Here is an 8,449-nt window from a genome sequence, read left to right as displayed (position 1 = left end):
CAGGGAATCACCAGCTTATTTCCTGCAAAACACTGGGGGAAAGGATCCAACAGAGGAAAGATAGATGCATGCCCAGTAAAGTTGGGGTGACATAGGGAAGGTACTTGTCTGTCAGTCACACCTGAGAACAGAAATAATTGACCAGAATGGGCATGTCCACTGCAAGACCATGGAAATATGGAAACACATAATCTCCTAAACAAAGGAGTGATCTCTCTTGTGCTCTTGAATCTCTCTTGGTTTCCTTGATTCACCTCTATAGCCTATGACCATGAGGACCCCACAGGCAATGGGTTATTGTACTGCAGCAGGGAAACACAAGCTAAGCTATGCTGATGCTGCACTGGACCCAGCTCCAACATGGAAAGGAAACTCTGGACTCCGTCTCTGATTTTAGCTTTATTGAAGCCCCAGCTTCACTTCTCCAATGGCAGGACAAAGGGAAATGGAACTTTGGGTATAATTCCATGGAAATAAAGCCTTCTGTTGTATCTCATCTTCCCATGTGAGTGTCAGATAATTCCTTTTTTTGGGATATTACAAGAAATCCACTCCCACTCACAGCCTGAGAGACAAGACCCTCTCCCCTCCATTAACAAAATTAAAGGGATAATCTTTATTATCTGCAAACATACTTTGATATCTGTGTTAATTCAACTAAGGTAAAGAACGGGGGTCCAGTAAATATAAAAAAATGTTAGGTAATATAGTGGGTATGGCTGAATGTGCAATGTAGTTTTTAAATTCTTCAGGCAGATTCCAAGAAACTTTCTTTCTACTGATTTACCGCAACTATTTTCTAACCCACATGCAAGAAATGGGATATTAACATGTAAATAGTGTTTTCTTAATTCTTTCAAGTTTTTCATTTCTTATAAAAAATGTATTTGCTCACTCCTGATTATCACCTAAAGTACTGTTCTTGTAACTATACAAAACCATATCTAACATAAAACATTACATAAGACTATTCCACTCTCAGCATCTGCAAGGGAATTTAGTTACTGAGATGATAGAAATATCATATCAAGACTGTCCTGCCTATAACATCTGCATGAAACAAGGATCCAAAGCAATCTTTTATAATAAAGGCCTAGTGCATTTTTTTCTATTTTAACCTGGCTTGTATTTATGTGCATTTATATAAATCCATGTAAAATATGCAAAGTCCACCAGATAACCACATGCTGACAGTGACTGTTAAGAATTCTATTTCAGGAGAGAAAAAGGCATGCTTTTGAATTCAAATATTGTTTTATATTTGCCAAGTTGTTCTACAGCTTTCTTGTATAACCTCTTATTGAAAGCGACATGTGCCTTCTAACAATGGGTAATATAATTTTTAATTATTTAGTTATAGCGATCTCTGGCAAACAAACTAGAGAGCAGCCTAGAATCAGGTTGAAGCATGTGAAAGGCACAGTTTATTTATAACATATTTATGAGAAACTCAGTAGTAAAACTCAGCCTAATAAAGGACCAAAGTCAGTGTCTTTGCAATCCACAGTATATGTTACACATAAAGGCCACTTCAGCAATCATTCATGAACACAAGAGAAAGACCCAAGTTTTCAAGTCCACTTTTTAAAAACTCATTTAATAAGGTGATAGTCATAAATAATCCTATATAATAAAAGCCTAATATGCTAAGTGTCCAGTCATCCAGTGACAGGTCAACTATTCAACCAAAGTGTAATATACTAATGACTAGAGGCCCGGTGCACAAAAATTTGTGCACTCAGTGGGGAGGGGGGGTCCCTCAGCCTGGCCTGTGCCCTCTCGCAGTCTGGGACCCCTCAGGAGATAATGACCTGCTGGCTTAGGCCTGCTCCTGGGTGGCAGAGGGCAGGCCCAATCCCTAGGTGCAGCCCCTGGTTGGGCTCAGAGCAGGGCCGATTGGGGAGTTGGGGGCGCTGCCCCCTGTCATGCACAGAGCAGGGCGGATCGGGAGGTTGCGATGCCACCCCTAGTCACGCTCAGGGTACAGCAGATTGGGGGGTTAGGGCACTGCCCCCTGTCACACTCAAGGCAGGGTCGATAGGGAAGTTGCGGCACCACCCCCTGTCATGCACAGAGCAGGGCCTATCAGAGGGGTTGGGGCTCCGTACCCTGTCACACACAGAGCAGGGCCGATCAGGGGGTTGAGGAGCTCCCCTATGTCATGCACAGAGCAGGGCCCATCAGGGGGTTGAGGAGCTCCCCCCTGTCACTCACAGAGTAGGGCCGATAGGGGAGTTGGGGCACCACCCCGTCACACACAGAGCAGGGCCGATCAGGGGGTTGGAGCACCGCCACTGTCACACTCAGGGCAGGGCCGATGGGGAGGTTATGGCTCTACCCCGTCACATACAGAGCAGGGCCCGTGGGGGGGGGGAGTTGGGGCGCCGCCCTCTATCACCCACCGAGCAGGGCCGATCAGGGGTTTGGGGCGCCACACCCTGTCACACACAGAGCAGGGCCGATCAGGGGGTTGGGGTGCCGCACCCTGTCACACACAGAGCAGGGCCGATCCGGGGGTTTGGGCGCTGCCCCCTGTCACGCTGATCCCGGTGCCGGGAGGCATATTACCCTTTTACTATATAGAATAGAGGCCTGGTGCATGGGTGGGGGCTGGCTGGTTTGCTCTGAAGGGTGTCCTGGATCAGGGTGGGGGTCCCCAGTGGGGTGCCTGGCCAGTCTGGCTGACGGGCTGAGGGCCGTTTTCAGGCTGGCAGGTGACTGAAGCTCCCCTCTGCTCCTTTTTTTCTTTCTTTTTTTTTATTCTGGGCCAGCTTTAGCTCTGAGGCCTCAGCTGCTGAAAGCAAGTTTCTGGCCTTTGTTTACCACATTGTATTTGATACAATGTTGCGGTCTGCCTGGCTGAAGCCTGGCTGAATAAAGCAGGTTTCTGGGGTTGTTTTTAGCTTCTATATTTGCAACATAGTTGCTTAGAGTTGCACCTGAGAGGTCGGCAAGTGTGGCGGGGAACGTTGGAGTCTGCAGTCACTGGAGCAAGCAAGCCTCCCTGTTCGCTTCAGTGCCTGGCTGCTGGCCGCCATTTTGGCTGGCAGTTAATCTGCATATCTCCCTGATTAGCCAATGGGAAGGGTAGCAGATATACTGCTAATTACCATGTTTCTCTTTTATTAGATAGGATATGCTAAGGCCGCTCAACCGTTCGCTATGATGTGCACTGACCACCAGGGGGCAGATGCTCTAACTGGTAGGTTAGCTTGCTGCTGGGGCCCAGCAGATCTGGACTGAGCAAGATGGGCTGGACATGCCCTCGAGCCCTACTGCAGTCTCTCCCCCACCCCAATCGTGCATTGGTGGGGTCCCTCAGCCTGACCTGCACCCTCTCGAAATCCGGGACCCCTCAGGGCATGTTGGGGAGCCAGTTTTGGCCCGATCCCGCAGGCCACTCCCCTAGGGAGGGCGCCAGACACAGGACTCATAGCTGGGGAGCACTGCTGTGGCCGTGCGAGCCTTTCCTGGTAGGGACTGATTGGGCGCCAGCCCACAGCAGGCACAGTGGGTCCAGGATGAGTGAGAGTGTCAAGTAGGAGCTGCAGGTGGCGTTGGACTGCAGGTTTTGGCCTGATCCTTTCAGGCCACCCAGAGGGACCCCACCCATGCACAAATTCGTGCACCAGGTCTCTAGTATACTAAATAAGCTATTTTAACTCATTTGAATCAAAATTTGAATAGGTGTGGGAAACTGATATAGGGTTGAGCCTCAGACTTACCTGCTGGCAAAGTCACAAACAAGTCCTAGCTTAGAGGGCACAGTCCTCTTAGCATAATTAGGCTTGACCTTATAACATTCCCTAGATCTTAACTGGGAAGCTAATGGGCTGAGAAGTGCAGGAAGTGTAACCATGGTCAAAACAAGTGAAACTCACAAGAACTGTGTAACTATGGTAACCACTACCTTGTTTACCTCTCACTATAAAAAGCTTGGTGAGGCCTGAGCACAGTGGAAGTCCTTCCTCTTGAGTTGGACTTACCTGCCTGGTCCCCCAATATTTCCAAATTATCTCTTGTCTTTTCTATTTCATTTGTGTGCGGCTCCTCTTCCAGTTCCTGAACCCTGATCCACGCGGGCCGTGGGAAGGAAACACTCAACAAATAAGGAATTAAACATTAAACTGTAATCGTATAAACAACTCCATATAATTATTCCAGATCTGAGAAAAAATATTTTCAACTTGTTTTATCAAAAATTTCATCTAAGCTTTAACTAGGATTCCACCCCAAATAAAACAAAAGATCACATTAGAATGAACACAAGCAAAGACAGAAAGCAGAAGAATGGAAAAATACCAATACGAACAAGACGTGTGCCTAACTTACCTCACTGAAAATTCTAATAGCTACTTCAACAACCTGAGGAGGTAGTTTTCTCTCAAGATGAAAGCATAGCCATTTAATTCTGCAGACATTGGATAATCTATCAATATTGTTCAAGAGATTAATACACACTCTTAACTTTAGGAGCAAAATTAGTCTACAGGTAATGAAATACTTCAATTTACTAGGTTGACAAATATAGTATATCCATATAAGTTCAGCATAATGATTGCAAATGAGATATAATAAATTTTTAAAATACATTATTTTAACACTTTGTATCTGATATTTAATATGGTGTTTTGATAAAATATAGATATAGCATTATGTAATTATTAAAATTTATTAAACATAAGCTATATCCCAAGCACTTTGATTACATTTGTGAATCAGACTTCACAACAAACCTGTGAGATTGCTAGCAGTACCCCCTTTAAAAACTGAAGAAACTGAGAGCCTTATAAGTTAAGTAATTTAATCAAAATAACATGGGTAATATTAGGTAAATGGGTCTCCCTACATGCCCATGAGGTGGTATGTATGTATGTATGTATGTATGTATGTATATTTATAACAACATGGCAAACAATAAAGGCATAATATAGAAACATAAGTCTGTGAAATATTGGTGTTTCTAGTGTATATACTAAAACACCCAAAAGATTATAATGTGGAGGCATGTAACGGAAACAATTCATAAATGTGTTACATAGAGGAAGGTGCCTTCTACATCAGAATCCTAATGGAGTTAAAGAAAATAAAATAAAGATTAAGATTTAACAGCCCCATTCTATGTACAGTGAATCAAAATATCCAAAGGGCAGGCCCAATACATTTTAGAATTCATCAGGTGATTCTGATGTTCAATCTAGTTGGTGAACCACTTGAGCCAAAGCCTCAAAAGTCTGCTAGTTTCTCTATTTATTATATTCTGTGAGGCTTCTATATTGATCTTCAACTTGGGTAAAATTAAGAATAGGAAAATAATTCTATTTTCAAGTTATCTTTTGGGAGAATAATGTGCAAAAGTTATGAAGATAGGGAATTATTTACCATTACCATAAAAAGCCAAAATTTAGGGCTCTTGACATATATATTGTGATTTATATATTACTTTCTTTTTTTGCCATCAGATTATATAGAAATGAATCCCATGACTGCTATTCAGCCACATGTGATATTAGTACAATTATGTAAAATTTCTATACCTCATTTCTTTATCTATCAAAGAGAATTCATACTACATATATCATTATTTTATTGTGACGTTTGAGGAAAAATTCTTGTAAATATGCTTTGCAAAATTGAAAGGCCCATGCAATAACAAATAATGTTATGATTATTGATTTATAATAAAACTAGTGGCCCAGTGCACGAATTTGTGCATGGGTGGGGTCCCTTGGCCTGGCCGGCGACCAGGGCCAATCGGGGCCTGCTGGCCAGAGGGAGGGACCACAGGAGGTTGGTTGAGAGAGCACACTGACCACCAGGGGCAGCTCCTGCATTGAGTGTCTGCCCCCTGGTGGTCAGTGCACATCATAGCGACTGGTTGTTCGGTCCTTTGGTCACTTAGACTTTTATATATATAGATAATAACATTAAAATATATGCCATTTAATTCATATTTCTAGGACACATCCTTAAATGCCTAAATCATCTCCTTTGGTCTTATAAGGTTATAAGGGGACTAAGATAAGAATACAGGCTTCTTCTGATAACAATAATATAATTTATTTTCATAAATCAATTTGTATAAAATTAAACAACAAAAAAAGATAGTGAGGCCCATGTTCCGACTGTGCAGCCAGCCCTAGATGCCCACCCACACTGACCCTCACCGAGGTGAGGGTCAAGTGCAAGGCAGCGGTTGCCTGGGAGGCTGAAAAGCCTCTCTCCATAAAGGAGGTAGAAGTGGCACCCCCAAAGGCTCATGAAGTTCGAATTAAGATTGTTACCACTGCAGTGTGCCACACTGATGCCTAGACCCTGAGTGGGGCTGATCCTGAAGGGAGTTTTCCCGTGATCCTGGGACACGAAGGTACTGGAATTGTGGAGAGTGTTGGCGTAGGAGTTACTAAGATGAAAGCAGGTGATACAGTCATCTCACTTTACAGCCCTCAATATGGAGAATGCAAATTTTGGCTAATTCCTAAAACAAACCTTTGCCAGAAGTTAAGAGTTACTCAAGGGAAAGGTTTAATGCCAGATGGCACTAGCAGCTTTACTTGCAAAGGAAAGACAATTTACATTACATGGGAACCAGCACATTCTCTGAATACACAGTTGTGGCTAATATCTCTGTTGCTAAAATGGATCCTTTAGCACCTTTGGATAAAGTCTGCCTCCTGGGTTGTGGCATTTTCACTGCCTATGGTGCTGCTGTGAACACTGCCAAGTGGAGCCTGGCTCTACTTGTGCCGTCTTTGGCCTAGGAGGAGTTGGATCGGTGGTTATCATGGGCTGTAAAGTGGCCGGTGCGTCCCGGATCATTGGTGTGGATATCAATAAAGATAAATTTGCAAAGGCCAAAGAGTTTGGAGCCTGCGGATGTATCAGCCCGTAGGACTTAAGTAAACCCATCCAGGAAGTGCTCATTGAGATGACTGATGGGGGAGAAGATACTCCTTTGCGTGTGTTGGTAATGTGAAGGTCATGAGAGCTGTGCTGAAGGCCTGCCACAAAGGCTGGGGCCTCAGGTCGCCACTTGGCCCTTTCAGCTCCTCTTAGGAGGCACGTGGAAAGGCACCGCCTTCGGAAGATGGAAGGGTGTAGAAGTGTCCCAAAGTTGGTGTCTGAATATATGTCCAAAAAGATAAAACTTGATGAATTTGTGACCCACAATCTTTCTTTTGATGAAATTAACAAAGCCTTTGAACTGTTGCATGCAGGAAAGAGCATCCGGACTGTTGTGAAATTTTAAATTCAAAAAAAGAAAATGTGTCCATCCTTATAACTGAATCATGTGAGCTCAATGGAGCAGCCAGGCAAGCTGGGAGAAGCTCTAACAAATTCACAGCCTCTTAGATGTTCGGTAACCCACTCCAGGGAATAATGTTTTCTGTATAATTAATATCTCTAATCAAGGACAAGGCTAATATAGCCAGAAATCTGTTTTCTGGACTTTTCTTCTCATGAATAATTGCTAGCTCCTTAGGGAAATTTTTAACAAAATAAAAGTAATTTCTGAAGAAAAAAAAAAAGATGGTGAATGCTATCTCATCAGTGTTCCTATTTGCTTAACTTAAGTCTTGCCTTATTTCTCTTTGGCTTTGGACAGCAAGTCATTATTTGCAACACTTTTCATATTTATCCATATCTTAAATATCTGATAAAACATAAATTTCCATTAAAATAGTTAATACTATCATACTTCCATGGTCTCTATCAACTTCCAAATCATTAAATATCATATTTTAAGATTGTTATTTATATGGAACATTATCAAATAGGTAAGAAGAAAAGACAATTTGAATTTATAAAGCAAACAAACTGAGCACTGCTGGCATAAGTCATACTATAAAATATCACACAGTTTATGACGCAAATAGAGGATGCTTTCTTCAACAAAGAAAACTTCAGTTATTACTGCAAATATATTTCAAAGTACAATGCCTGGATATCCACTAAGGAAAATGTGATGTTCTCTATGTGTTAAAAAGAAGAAGCAGCAAGAATAGATCAATTATGGAAAACAAATATAAACAATCTACTTATATAAAAACCATGGGTGGTGTTCATCACGACCAGAACAGAACCACAACCAAGTGGAAGGAAGTCAGAGGTTGTCTTGGCAACGGCTGCGCCCTCCCCCAAGCTGTTTCCCGGAGCTGTTTCCTGTAAGGGCAGGGTTTGAGGCAGGAACCCGCCCTCAGAGCATGGAGGCAGATCTTTCTAAAGTGTGCCATGCGCCAGCACGGCCAGGGATGAACCTGAGTGTGGGCAACTGAAAGGCTTAGAAAAGACAGACAAGATAATGCAAGCCGGGTCTTGGTGGGAAGCTGCTTCTCTGAGAGACAGTGACCACGCCCACAGCCATGCCTTTATTTTATAGCAGATGCTACGAGGCAAAGTAAGGGCATGACAAAGATGTTTACAACATTCTCCTGGGTTTCAATCCTAC

At 43.0% G+C, this 8,449-nt stretch overlaps 1 pseudogene; it reads left to right on the top strand.

The window, feature by feature from the left end:
• Window positions 1-360: 360 nt before the first annotated feature.
• LOC102432853 lies at window positions 361-7,260 on the top strand (annotated as a pseudogene).
• Window positions 7,261-8,449: the final 1,189 nt, after the last annotated feature.

This window comes from Myotis lucifugus, unplaced genomic scaffold, assembly GCF_000147115.1.
Source record: "Myotis lucifugus unplaced genomic scaffold, Myoluc2.0 scaffold_120, whole genome shotgun sequence".
NCBI lineage: Eukaryota > Metazoa > Chordata > Mammalia > Chiroptera > Vespertilionidae > Myotis > Myotis lucifugus.
This window is presented reverse-complemented; position numbering and strand designations above follow the sequence as displayed.